This window comes from Sus scrofa, chromosome 4, assembly GCF_000003025.6.
Source record: "Sus scrofa isolate TJ Tabasco breed Duroc chromosome 4, Sscrofa11.1, whole genome shotgun sequence".
NCBI lineage: Eukaryota > Metazoa > Chordata > Mammalia > Artiodactyla > Suidae > Sus > Sus scrofa.
The window spans coordinates 26,964,584-26,980,056 of record NC_010446.5 but is presented as its reverse complement, the minus strand read 5'-3'; positions in this window follow the sequence as shown (position 1 = coordinate 26,980,056).

Genomic DNA, 15,473 nt, shown 5'->3' with positions numbered 1-15,473 from the left:
AGTGTATGTATGGTTTAGAGCTGTTATTTTACCTTAACATCCCATCTCCAGATACACACACACACACACACACACATAGAAGAGGTTGCTTTATCAATTATAAAGAAAAACCCTCAACATTAGTTCTTTCTTTTTAACTTAAGGCTTAGAAAATATAATTTAAAAGCAAGTCAAGGAAATAAATGTACACTTTGTCCTTGAGATAATACCATCACGAAATGGCCAAAAAATTCATTTTCTGTCCACTATAATTTCATTACTGAAGCTAATGATGGAAAATTATCTTCACTGATTCCCAAGATTTTGTAAAGAAACAGAATTGCATATTTTTACTTATTTATTTATTTATTTAATTTTGCTTTTTAGGGCCACACCCAAGGCATAGGGTTGAATCAAGGCATAGGGAAGTTCCCATAGGGATTGAATCAGAGCTACAGCTGCTGGCCTATAAACACAGTCATAGCAACATAGGATCTGAGCCACATCTGCAACCTACATCACAGATCACTGCAACCCCGAATCCTTAACCCACTTAACAGGCCAGGGATCAAACTCCCATCCTCATGGATCCTAGTTGGATTTGTTAACTGCTGAGCCACTAGGTAAACTCCCATATTCTTACTTTAAATAAATTGTGTTGCTCTTCAGCTTCTCTGCAGAATAGGCTCTAAGGCAGAGATTTGTATGCAAGAAGTTTATTGCTTTTAGCAATAAGATCTATGGAAGAGTAAAAGAACAAGACAAAACAGAGGGATAATTAGAACTGCATACTAATGAAGTAAAGACCTCAGACAATCCCACTAGAGCTAAGATAACCCTTCAACACTGTCATCAATGGAGGGAAAGAAACTCAGCTTTATACCAGTTCCTCACTCCAACACATATCACCATCCCTATGTTGGTTAGTCTTGACATGGGTTGTATTTCCGGAAGGACACAAAATCTTGCTAAAGTAGCTCTCTAAAATTTAGAGTAATTTCTTCAGAGAGACTCAGCTGAGAGATGCCTCTCCCAGCAGTTGGAGGAATCAGTGCTTCCGTCCTGAAGGTGGTTGAGGATTTTTGAATCACTTGAGTTTTCTGTGATACTTTAGCTTGATAAGTTGAAGTTGAGAGATATTTGGACTCATTCCAAGTTCAGTGTAATAACCCTCAAAGCTTTATCAGGCTTATAATATTCCCTGGGCCTTAGCTAATCTTCACAGGGGGAGAAAAGAAGAGATAAAACTAATTTACAGTTATACAGGATTTGAAATGCCTTAAGAGTGATGAGAACAATGTGAAAAGTTCCCCACAATAAAGTCTTTTGCCAATCAAGTTCATATCTTGAGGTTGCTAAGAAAGGATGCCTAACAGTGTATGGGAACAGTTTCTTTAGAAAAAGGTCACATCAGAAGCAATGCACTTGTCATAGATGTATTAGTGACAGATCTATATCCTGAACACAGAGACTCGAAATACTGTATTTTGAAGGAAGAGGACAGCAAATGGGCAAAATCTGTCAACAAAATAGAGAAATGGCCTCTTTCATGCTCTATAAAGAAAACTGGCCGCATATTTGTTTCACAAACATAAACATATCTAATGTGTTTATCGCAATGTCAAACACATAAATAATGAACAAAATGAAAATATTACTTCTAAAATGTTTTCATGGGAAATTAAGTTTGATCAATAAGAAGGTTCTTTGATTTTTCTCCTTTTTGAATATAGTTTGCAGTTGAGAGAGACATCTTTCAGGTTAACGTGGTCACATGTCCATTTGATGAAATTAATTTCTGCTGAATCCTTTGACAACAAACATTTGTCATTTCAATATGTGGTCTGATTTATGTGACCTTCTCCACTGAAAAATATAAACTGTATTATTGTGGCTTTGTACTACCCACTATAGAGAAACTATAAGATGTCATTTTCATTTTTTTCATTTCATTACCTCATACTCATAATATCTAGTGACCTATGCCTGGCAGTTTGTGTGAAATACATGCATCAGAAATCAGAACATTAGAAATTTCATGTAACATCAGACCATCTTAGTCACCAGTATATGGAACAAAACAAATTGCATCCTGTCATGTCTGCCAAATATTTTCGTAGAGATGAGAACATTAAGTTAAGCAGTCATGTTTTGTATCTGTATAAAGCAATTTAGGGAGGTGAAACAATTGTCACAAAGTGTTTATGTAAAATGAATTAAAGTGAATGTGTTCAGTAAAATGGTGCAAATCCAGTTCATTTTGAATATACCAACACTTTAAAAATAAAGGTATAATAAGAATTGGTTTCACAACTAAATAGAAGAAAAATTGAAGAAAAATATAATTAAAACAGAGTACACATTTTAAACCTTGTTTTTGATCTAGTATTAATAATTTAACATGTAAAATAATTTATTTTAAATTCCAAATTTCAAAGCGAATTTTAAAAATGAGAAAAGAGGAGTTAGAAGAATTCTAAAGTTTATCACCTTTGGATTTAGCTTCTTATTTAAAAAAGACTGTTTTACAGCACATAAGAAGCTACTGCATATAAAATGAATACATTAGAAATAATCTTTGAAGTTCATGGTCGGTCATGTCTGAACATTGATTTTATTGACTGATTCAAGAATGCGTCACTGAAAAGTTGAGTATCTTCTATGTGCTAATAATAATCTCTACTAGTGTGTGTTTGCCTATATGCATACCATATTGGTATATGTTAGCTTATATATACAAGTATACATACAAACACAAATATACATGCACACACTTTATTTTTTTATAATTTACCTGGTGTTCAAACAAACTTTCTATAGCCAGGAAAAATATCAGAAGGAAAAATAAGTTAGGCTGTGGCAGATTTAAAGTGCTACTCCAACCATATGCAAAATTGTTATATATAACATACGACATTATGTTTCCTGAATTCCCCTTAATCTCACCTATCATTGAAATCATCTGACCATTGACCATTTTGAATTATGGTACTAATTGTTTTCACATGTTCTTAAAACTTTCCCATATGCTCTCTTTGATATCAACACTACAGTCTTAGGTGAGACTGATGTATTTTCATTTTCTACTATTCTTCATTCCCTATGGCTGAAATTCATGGTAGCATGCCCTTCCCAGGCCTTGGGAATAAGATATATAACCCAGACCTGTGGCTGTAAATCACAATGATCTTCCCTTCCTAGATCATAGCGGTAAGGTCATGTCAATCAAGTAGATAACTTATCCTCTTGGCCACACTACTGGGGCTCAGAATCGGGCATGTTAATCAAGCTTGTCCATTGAGAAAATTTCAATGTTTGATGTATAATAGCTGAGAAAGATACACTATTCAAGGCTGCTAATTCTTTAAGCCCTTGGAATGTTTCTTGGGTTGCAAACAGTTGTCATTCTTCCCAGGTGTTGAGAATCTTTTAGAGAATAAACTCAAACAGACTTTATTTATTAAAGGCAAATAGACATATGAACAAGACAGAGAAAAAGGCGCTGCTACCTTCCTTTGGACTATTCGATCTAAGTATGATGCTAGTTATATTCATATGATACAATAATGATAAAAAATAATTTCCCTGTTGTTTCCTGTTGAAGTACAAACAAGTTATTAAAAACCAACTGCATTTTACTCCACGAATTTAAAAAGACCTAAGACATTTAAATGTTTTATGATCATTTGCTGTGTAATCCTTGTCATGTAAATTTAGGGGATGAATTAAATAAGGAATGAGATAGGTGGGAAAGCTAATGAAGGTTAACAATTTTAATTTACAACAAACTAGAAATTGTATGATTTTGGCAAACAGTAGGTCAAATAAAAATATAGGGTGATTGCTAATCATAGATTTAAATGCTTAATATATTCATTAAAATTAAAAGTTATTATCATTGTCATCCTAATAATAATGATGATGGTGATAATAATAGATATGTTTAAATCATTCTAAAATAAATGCTTTTTTAGGCATTCCCTGGTGGCTTACCAGGTTAAGCCTCTGTTATTGTCACTGCTGTGGCACAGGTTCAATCCCTGGCCTGGGAATTCCTGTATGCCACAGGCACAATCCCGAAAAATCCTTTCTAAATGTGAAAAAATGTCAAGAGCACATTTGTGTTGCTAGTCTCTTGATTTATTTGCATCTGCTTTCACTGTCTTCCTAACGTGTGTGTGTGTGTGTGTATACACACACATATATATGTGCATGTATGTACATGTGTATGTGTTGTATATATATATAAATATATATACACACATATATACATGTATGTACACAATTCAAAACAAATAATTTTATATCAGATTTTTAATGACAATACAATCCTTCACAACTAATATTATGTTTATCTCCTCCATAAAACTGATCATTCCCACTTAATTTGCAATCAATTTTTGCCTTCTCTTCATTATAGATTACCTCATGGGAGCCATTACCCTCTAGCTTGTGGTTTAATTAGCAAGGGATGCACAAGTAACAAAGTCTGGAGGATAGGAAGGAAAATATACTGGGATGTATTTTCACTTTGGGGCTTAGTGGTAGACTTCCTGTGTTCCCCCTTCCATGGTTCCAAATGCGCTTGCATCCAGAGACACCATTTTTCTATTATTCCTATTATCTTTCCAGGCTTAGGAAGGAAAGGGCTTCTGGCTAAAGGTCATCCTCAGTTTATTCAATATCATGTGTATTTTCTCTTCACCCTTTCCACAACTCTGTAAATAACAGATTCATTAAATTATCTTTATAGGCCATGATTTTCTTTTCTGAGGAGATGTTCATTGCCTGATGGGAGGGGGAGGGAGTGGGAGGGATCGGGAGCTTGGGCTTATCAGACACAACTTAGAATAGATTTACAAGGAGATCCTGCTGAATAGCATTGAGAACTATGTCTAGATACTCATGTTGCAACAGAACAAAGGGTGGGGGAAAAACTGTAATTGTAATGTATACATGTAAGGATAACCTGACCCCCTTGCTGTACAGTGGGAAAATAAAAAAAAATATTAAAAAAAAATAATCTTTATAATTCTGTTAAAACTGATTAATATAACATTCGGAAGAAATTTTAGTAGTATTACTTATAACAAAATTGACACTACTAATGTTAAATGAGCCATTTATATTTCCTAATGTGTTAGATGTAGAAGCCAATTTTATTTTAGTTAAAATTTTTTTTATTGTTATTCCCCCAATACATTTTTTTCCTACTGTACAGCATGGTGACCCAGTTACACATACATGTATACATTCTTTTTTCTTCCATTATCTTGCTCCATCATAAGTGACTAGACATAATTCTCACTGCTACACAGCAGGATCTCATTGTTAATCCATTCCAAAAGCAATAGTTTGCATCTATTAACCCCAAGTTCCCAATCCATTCCACTCCCTCCCCCTCCCTCTTGGCAACCACAAGTTTATTTTCCAAGTCCATGATTTTCTTTTCTGTGGAAAGGTTCATTTGTGCCATATATTATATTCCAGATATAAGTGATATCATATGGTATTTTTTTTCTCTACAAATATAACGTATATGCCTATGATGTTCTAATCTCCAATGATACCTAGCTAAATAAAAAATGGCCTCTATACTCAGGAGAGAACAGACTGTTGAGAAAATAGTTTCCTACCTGATTGTTACACACTTGAGGTAAGAATACTCAGCAATAAGAGAAATTTCAAAACATCATTATAGTATGGGCAGCAGAATCTATCCAAGTATCATAGTAAGTCACAGTAAGTTTCCTGTAGATGCTGAAATAACTCAGGTTTAAAATTCTGAGGAAATATCTGAATTTGACTTCTGCATCTGCAAAACTGCACTCTCAAAGCAAGCTAGGTTTATAATTCTAATTTCAATATTTGTTTAGGAAAATATATCATTCAAAAATGACATGTAGATTCAAATAATATGAGAATCAACATATTGTGGCTTTTTTCCAGGGGAGGGGGGCAAAACTGTTCCCTCCATTGTTATTTACATAAGACCTTGAAAAGATTGCCAAAGTCAAGTAACACAAGAAGAGATGGAATATTATATGACATTAAAATGATTCTGTCAAATATTTAATGATAGAGTAAAACAATCCTGATACGAAGTTAATTTTTTTTTAATATTTTTTTTTAAATTTTTCCACTGTACAGCAAGGGGGTCAGGTTATCCTTACATGTATACATTACAATTACAGTTTTTCCCCCACCCTTTGTTCTGTTGCAACATGAGTATCTAGACATAGTTCCCAATGCTATTCAGCAGGATCTCCTTGTAAATCTATTCTAGGTTGTGTCTGATAAGCCCAGGCTCCCGATCCCTCCCACTCCCTCCCCCTCCCATCAGGCAACCACAAGTCTCTTCTCCAAGTCCATGATTTTCTTTTCTGAGGAGATGTTCATTTGTGCTGGATATTAGATTCCAGTTATAAGTGATATCATATGGTATTTGCCTTTGTCTTTCTGGCTCATTTCACTCAGTATGAGAGTCTCTAGTTCCATCCATGTTGCTGCAAATGGCATGATGTCATCCTTTTTTATGGCTGAGTAGTATTCGATTGTGTATATATACCACTTCTTCCGAATCCAATCATCTGTCGATGGACATTTGGATTGTTTCCATGTCCTGGCTATTGTGAATAGTGCTGCAATGAACATGCGGGTGCATGTGTCTCTTTTAAGTAGAGCTTTGTCCGGATAGATGCCCAAGAGTGGGATTGCAGGGTCATATGGAAGTTCTATGTATAGATTTCTAAGGTATCTCCAAACTGTTCTCCATAGTGGCTGTACCAGTCTACATTCCCACCAGCAATGCAGGAGGATTCCCTTGTCTCCACAGCCCCTCCAGCACTTGTTATTTGTGCATTTATTAATGATGGCCATTCTGACTGGTGTGAGGTGGTATCTCATGGTAGTTTTGATTTGCATTTCTCTTATAATCAGCGATGTTGAGCATTTTTTCACGTGTTTGTTGGCCATCTGTATATCTTCTTTGGAGAAATGTCTATTCAGGTCTTCTGCCCATTTTTCCATGGATTGATTGGTTTTTTTGCTGTTGAGTTGTATAAGTTGCTTATATATTCTAGAGATTAAGCCCTTGTCAGTTGCATCATTTGAAACTATTTTCTCCCATTCTGAAAGTTGTCTTTTTGTTTTCTTTTTGGTTTCCTTTGCTGTGCAAAAGCTTTTCAGTTTGATGAGGTCCCATGGGTTTATTTTTGCTCTAATTTCTATTGCTTTGGGAGACTGACCTGAGAAAATATTCATGAGGTTGATGTCAGAGAGTGTTTTGCCTATGTTTTCTTCTAGGAGTTTGATGGTGTCCTGTCGTCTATTTAAGTCTTTCAGCCATTTGGAGTTTATTTTTGTGCATGGTGTGAGGGTGTGTTCTAGTTTCATTGCTTTGCATGCAGCTGTCCAGGTTTCCCAGCAATGCTTGCTGAATAGACTTTCCTTTTCCCATTTGATGTTCTTGCCTCCCTTGTCAAAGATTAATTGACCATAGGTGTCAGGGTTTATTTCCGGATTCTCTATTCTGTTCCATTGGTCTGTCTGTCTGTTTTGGTACCAGTACCACACTGTTTAGATGACTGTGGCTTTGTAGTATTTCTTGAAGTCTGGGAGAGTTATGCCTCCTGCTTGGCTTTTGTTTCTCAGGATTGCTTTGGCGATTCTGGGTCTTTTGTGGTTCCATATAAATGTTTGGATTGTTTGTTCTAGTTCTGTGAAAAATGTCATGGGTAATTTGATAGGGATTGCATTGAATCTGTAGATTGCTTTGGGTAGGATGGCCATTTTCACAATATTGATTTTCCCAATCCAGGAACATGGAATATCTTTCCATTTCTTTACATCTTCTTTGATTTCTTTGATTAAAGTTTTATAGTTCTCGGCATATAGGTCCTTTACCTCTTTGGTCAGGTGTATTCCGAGGTATTTGATTTTGTGAGGTACAATTTTAAAAGGTATCGTATTTTTGTATTCCTTTTCTAATGTTTCATTGCTGGTATACAGAAATGCAACTGACTTCTGAATGTTAATCTTAAATCCTGCTACTTTGCTGAATTTATTAATCAGTTCAAGGAGTTTTGGGGTTGAGTCCTTAGGGTTTTCTAGGTATAGTATCATGTCATCTGCATACAGTGACAGTTTGATCTCTTCTCTTCCTATATGGATGCCTTTGATTTCTTTTGTTTGTCTAATTGCTGTGGCTAAGACTTCCAAAACGATGTTGAAGAGCAGTGGTGAGAGTGGGCATCCCTGTCTTGTTCCAGATTTGAGTGAGAAGGCTTTCAGTTTTTCCCCATTGAGGATTATATTTGCTGTGGGTTAATCATAAATGGCTTTGATTATATTCAGGAATGTTCCCTCTATACCCACTTTGGCGAGGGTCTTGATCATGAATGGATGTTGAACTTTGTCAAATGCTTTTTCTGCGTCTATTGAGATGATCATATGGTTTTTGACTTTTCTTTTGTTAATGTGGTGTATGATGCTGATTGATTTGCGTATGTTGAACCATCCTTGTGAACCTGGGATGAACCCAACCTGGTCATGGTGTATAATTTTTTTGGTATGTTGTCGGATTCGGTTGGCTAAGATTTTGTTGAGAATTTTTGCATCTATATTCATCACTGATATTGGGCGATAGTTTTCTTTTTTGGTGGTATCTTTGTCTGGTTTTGGAATGAGGGTGATGGTGGCCTCATAGAATGTGTTTGGGAGTATTCCTTCTTCTTCAACCTTTTGAAAGAGTTTAAGGAGGATGGGCACCAATTCCTCTTTATATGTTTGATAGCATTCACCTGTGAAGCCATCTGGTCCTGGACTTTTATTTGTAGGGAGTGATTTTATGACCTCTTCAATTTCATTTCTAGTGATCGGTCTGTTCAGTTGGTCTGTTTCTACTTGATTCAGTTTTGGCAGGCTGTAAGATTCTAGAAAATTGTCCATTTCTTCCAGATTGTCAAACTTGTTGCCATACAGTTGTTCATAGTATTCTCTTATGGTTTTTTGTATTTCTGCTGTATCCGTTGTGATTTCTCCTTTTTCATTTATAATTTTGGTTATTTGGGTTCTTTCTCTCCTCTTTTTAGTGAGTCTGGCCAGGGGTTTGTCAATTTTGTTCACCTTTTCAAAGAACCAGCTCTTGGTTTTATTAATTTTCTCTATTGTTTTTTGAGTCTCTATTTTATTGATTTCTTCTTTGATCTTTATAATTTCCTTCCTTCTGCTGACTTTAGGCCTTTTTTGTTCTTCTTTTTCTAATTCGTTTAGGTGGAGGGTTAAGTTGTCCATTTGGGATCTTTCTTCTTTTTTGAGAAAGGCCTGTATTGCTATAAATTTCCCTCTGAGCACTGCTTTCGCAGCATCCCATAGATTTTGAGAGGTTGTGTCTTCATTATCATTTGTTTCAAGGTAGTTTTTAATTTCCTTCTTGATTTCCTCATTGACCCATTGGTTTTTTAGTAGCATGCTGTTGAGTCTCCATGTAGTAGGTTTCTTCTCTTTCCTTTTCCCATGGTTGGTTTCTAATTTCATGGCATTGTGGTCAGAGAAGATACTTGAGATAATTTCTATGCTCCTAAATTTATTGAGATTCGCTTTGTGTCCCAATATGTGGTCGATTCTTGAGAATGTTCCATGAGCATTTGAGAAGAATGGGTATTCTGATTTTTTTGGATGTAGTGTCCTGAAGATATCAATTAAGTCTAACTTTTCTATTGTTTCCTTTAGGATCTCTGTTGCTTTATTGGTTTTCTGTCTAGAGGATCTGTCCATTGATGTGAGGGGGGTATTAGGTCTCCTACTATGATTGTATTCTCATCAATATCTCCCTTTATGTCTGTTAATATTTGTTGTATGTATCTGGGTGCTCCTATATTTGGGGCATGTATGTTGATGATAGTAACATCCTCTCCTTGGATGGATCCCTTAATCATTAAATAGTGTCCTTCTTTGTCTTTCTTTATGTCTTTTGTTTTAAAGTCTATTTTGTCTGATATGAGTGTTGCGACTCCTGCTTTTCTGTCTTGTCTATTGGCGTAAAATATTTTTCCCCACCCTTTCACTTTCAATCTATATGTATCTTTTGTCCTAAGGTGAGTTTCTTGTAGGCAGCATATTGAAGGTTTTTGCCTTTTTATCCACTCAGCCACTCTGTGTCTTTTGATTGGGGCATTCAGTCCATTGACATTTAAGGTGATAATTGATAGATGATTATTTATTGCCATTTGAACCTCGTGTTCCAGTTGATTCTATGGTTCTCCATTCTTCCTTTCTTTTTTTTTTGGTTGGATAGTCTCCTGTTATTATCTGCTTGAGTGTATTTTTTTTCATTTTTTGCAAATGCAATATTTGGTTTTGGCTTGTGGTTGCCCTGTTTTTTAAGTATGCTAACCCCTTCCCATAATTGTGTGTTTTAGCCTGATGGTCCTGTAAGTTCAAATACTTCATTACTATATTAAAATTAAGAAGAGAGACATACATACAAACAAAAAGGGTTATTTACCTCCTAACATCCCTTGCCCACATTTTATGGTTTTGATGACTCTTTTTTATTTTTTTCTTTTTAATTTTATTTTGTTTGAAGCATGTTCATGATTAAATCTGTATGCTGGCTTATTTGAGTGACTGCTCTCTAATTGCGGTTTCCTCAGTCGTAGTTCTTCCTCTTCTTTTTCTTTTTTTTTTTTTCCTTTTCTTTTTTCTTCCCTTTCCTTCCTTTCTTTTTGGTTTAGAGAAGCCCTTTCAATATTTCCTTTAACCTGGGTTTTGTGTTGCTGTATTCTTTAAGTTTTTGTTTGTTGGGAAAAATTTTTATTTCCCCTTCTATTTTAAATGATATTCTTGCTGGATAGAGTATTCTAGGTTGCATATTTTTTCCTTTGAGCACTTTAAATATCTCTTGCCATTCCTCCTGGCCTGTAGTGTTTCTGTAGAGAAATCAGCTGATATTCTTATGGGGGTTCCCTAGTAGGTAACATTCTGTTTTTCTCTTGCTGCCTTGAGGATCCTCTCTTTATCACTAACTTTTGCCATTTTTATTATGATGTGTCTTGGTGTGGGTCTGTTTGGGTTCAGTTTGTTTGGGGCCCTCTGTGCTTCTTGTATCTTGAATCCAGTATCCTTTAGATTTGGGAAGTTTCCAGCGATAATTTCTTCAAATATATTTTCCATTCCCTTATCTTTTTCTACTCCTTCTGGAATTCCTATTATGGGTAGATTCGCCCTCTTTATATTATCCCATAGGTCTCTTATATTGCTTTCCATTTTTTTGATTCGGTTTTCTGTCTGTTGACCAGATTGAGTGATTTCCATTATTCTATCTTCCATATCACTGATTCGTTCTTCTGCATTATTCATTCTGGTTTTTACTGCCCCTAGTTCAGTTTGCAACTCTGCAAATGAATGTTGTAGTTTTTCTTGGCTCCTCCTTATATTTTCTAGTTCCTTTCTGAGGGTATCTGCATTACTGTTCATATCTTCTCTTAATTCCTTCAGTATTTTCACTATTTCTCTTTTGAACTCCAGGTCTGTCTGACTGCAGAGATCTGTTTCATTGTTGACTGTTTTAGGTGAGTTCTCCTGTTGGTTTGACTGGGGGTGGTTTCTCAGCTTCTTCCTCTTGCTTGTTGTTTTCTTTCTCCTGAGGGAGTTGTACTCTCCGTTATCGGGCAGTGTTTGCCTTGTCACTGCCGTGGAATATTTCCTGAGGGCTGGCATTGTTGGTCAATCTTTTTTGAGGCAGTGTGGCTTTTCTGGAGTGTTGATGGGGCTAACAGTGTTTCTTTGAAGCAAAGGAGGACTTCCTGAGGGCAGACAGGACTGGGAGGTCCACACCACGATGGTAGCAGATTTCACTTGGTCATGCAGAGCTTGATCTGGTGTTTTTAGGCTGTGGGGTTCTTTTGCAGGGGGTTGGCGGTGTTGGGCAGCTACTCCTCAGGAGTGCAGCACCCCCTGGGGGCTGGAGCAGCTATCTGGGTCACTGAGAACCTAAGAGGCTCTTCCCTAGGGCAGCCCAACTCAGAAGGACAGCCTGAGAATGTAGGCGGATCTTTTCACAGTCTGGCCGAGCTTGTTGTAGCTTTTCTGGGCTGCAGGGGCTCTTCCAGGGGGCTGGTGGTGCTGAGCAGTTATTTCATGGGAGTGGGGCATCCCCTGGGGGCTTGGGCGGGTAGCAGGGCCGTTGGAGACCCAAGAGGCTCCTCCCCAGGGCAGCCCAACTCAGAAAAAACGTCTGAGATCTTTTCCCAACTCGGCCAGGCTTGTTGCAGCTTTTCTGGGCTGCAGGGGGTCCTGCCTGGAGCTGGCAGTCCTATGCAGCTGGTCCACTAGAGCATCCCCTGGGGGCTTGGCAGGTAGCAGGGCCGTTGGAAACCCAAGAGGCTCCTCCCTAGGGCAACCCGACTCAGAAAAACCGTCCGAGAATTATGCCGATCTATTCACAGCCTGGCTAAGCTTGTTCTAGCTTTTCTGGGCTGCAGGCCTTTTCTCGGGGGCTGGTGGTGTTTGGTGCTGCTCTGCGGAAGTGTAGCCCCTCCAAAGGGCAAGCAGGCCTGTGCAAGGACAGCCCCTGTGGTGGTAGGCTTCAGGCAATTGTTGAGGCCAGCTCTCCTGGATGGCAGGCAGCCCCAGGTCCGGTGAAAGCGTAGGGCATGGTGGGGGTGGGGGGAGGGGATGCACTGGGAAGCACAGCTTTCAGCTAGCTAGTGGGTCTGTAAGCTTGCTGTGGTGTGGGGGGTATTCTATGGGGACCCACCCCTTCTTCTCTCCCCTCCCCAGCACGGGCGCAGACCAGGCTCTTTTCTCAGGTTCCCTCTGATGCGGCTTTCCACTTCCCCACTCCTAGAGTCTTGCTCCCTTCCTCTGCGACAGCTTTGTTTTCTAGTCTCCCAGGCAGTCTCTGCCCCGTCAAATGGTTTCTAGACCTCCCAAGCAGTTTCCGCTCTGCCCCCCCCCCCCCCCAGCCCGGGGACTAATCTCTGGAGCCGAGGTCTCAGTGCCCAGCCCCCCCTCCAGGCGTCCCCCGGTTCCCTCTCGGGGACTAACCTTCGGCGGCGGGTTTCGGTGCCCAGCCCCAACCCAGGCATCTCAATTTTTGGTGACAGTGCCCGTAGTTCAGATGGTCCGTTGGGTTCTTGATTGGCTTTTCCGTACTCCAACTTACTGCTACACTCTTCTCTGCATCTGGAGATTCCTCCGGTTCGTTTGATCTTTCCCCCGGTAGGTGACTTTCCAGGGTGCGGGATCCCTTTCTCCTCCACAGTTCCCTTTCGGGAGCGCCCGTCCCGCTCGGATTCACCTTCTCTCACTCTCCTCTTTTCTCCCGTTCTGCCCAGTAATGTCACGAACTTCTTGCCGTTATTGGAGTTTAGGTTCCTCTGCCAGCGATTGGTTGCTGTTCTGTGCGAGTCATTTATTCTGTAAATGTGCTTTTTTTGTTGTGTTTGTGGGAGAGGGCGAGCGTGTCCCCCTACTCCTCCGCCATCTTGTCCTCTGAAGTTAATTTTTAAAAATCTCCAAAACAGTATTTCAGTATCTATTTCTCACACACAAAGGAAAAAATAAGAAGAAGGTAAACAAAGCAAGGGATGCTTACTCCATCCCTCATCCTGCCAAACCCAAGAGATACCACACAGAGGAAAGTATGGGAACATTTGAACCAAATAACAAATGTAAAGAAACCATGGGAAATGAGAGGATGGCTGTTAGAAGGAGAACATTCCAATCCAGGGTGAAGAATTGTATACTATGTGGGAGAGATATTTTAGGAGAAAGTTTGTGCCCTCCTACTAACATACTTAAGGACAAACAGCAACACCAGTCCAGCGATATAAGATTTGTTAGAGTTTCAGCACAGCAATGATAGGAGGAGACGAGATGCAAATGAAATCAATGCAGGAAGACTTCCCACCAGTGAGTTCCTTGCTAAACCATGTCCACCACACTGGGAAGCCCGGACAACTTTAATTTTAAGACAATCTCAGTACCCAGAGAAGAAATACACACAAGCATGCTTGGTGAGAAAGTATCAGATACAGGTAAAATAAAAGATGTGGATTTTTGTCCTACTGCTGTATCTTTTCTACCCAATTCTCATTTACTCTTGGGATTTTTCCATCTTCCTGTTTTATCCAACAGCAGTACTACCAAAAGTGCTAAAGAGATGGCAAAACTCAATCATAATTTTTGGATTTCTGTTTTCCCATCTCACTAACAGATAATTAAAGCTATCAGAAAAAAAAAATGTTACTGTATAAAAATAAGCATAGATTGTTTAACATCAAGTAGAGTTTAAAAATAGCTATCACAATGCCCATATATGTGAACCTACTTACAGGTGCTAAAAAAATATGTGCATTCTATTTGCTTGTATTAATTTTAGAGATTTAAGGAAAGATGAACAAACTGAAAATATTTATTAGCTAACACAAAACATTCCCACAATTTCTCGAACTATCAACGCAATTACTTTTAATCCTATATTTTTGAGTAGTAAATAAAGTTTAAAGACACAGAGCATTATTTCTATATGTTTAATCCTTCATTAGTAAGTTTACCAGCAATACCTGTCCCTCTACCCTGTGAAGTGCTTGTTTTGCATTTCTTTTTGCCTGAGAGTCTCCTTCTCAGCAGTGTTTCAGAACTGACAGTTTTGCTTGTGGTGATAAGAGTTTGAGGCCTCAGTAACACGCTGAGTATTCCAGGGTTTCCAAAAAACAAACCAAAGCCCCACACCTTAAAAATCAGTAGAACAGCAAGACTCCGACAAACAGTAAGTAAGGCAGTGAGGTAAAAAAGAATACAGCAGGCAAATTAATCATAATCTATCCTTACCTTTGTAAAAGATTCAGGTTCAGCTATTTTGCATTACAGTTGGCCCTTCCATTAATTGCTGGTTTCTCGTTAAATTCTGGGTGACAACCTGTAAGGAGAAGTGCTGTTTATTAATGAGGTCTAAATATGTGTAAAACTTTTCTAAAACTGTTTCTAAAGCAAGTTTCTAAAATGTCTTGCAATATGCCCAACCGATATGTTTAGAAACAGTTAAATTAGATGGTGAAAACTAATGAAGGATTAAATGGGCCAGCCATTATCTGCCGCAGCAGCTTGTAGATGTAAGTAGTCATGAAGAATTTTTTTTTTTTAAGAATCAGGGCATATATATATATGATTTTCTGTGGAGCTAAGAGAGGAAGGATTTTTTTTCCCCACAATGATTAAGTACAATCTAGTTTTCTCAAGCCTCCCCACCTGTGTTTACAGATAGGGATTCATAATAGGATTAAAGAGGATGTCACAGCCTCTTTCTAATAACCTCAGATATAAGAACTGTGGTCTCTCAAAATAATCCTTCTAAATATTTCTGGGGCATCTTACATGTGCTCATGAGCATGGCTTCTCCTGTCAGTCATTGCTACGCTGAAAGGCATGAGCTAAGGACAGCCTTACTCAATAAACGTCTCATCTGCTGAAAGGCTTCAGGGTTTTCA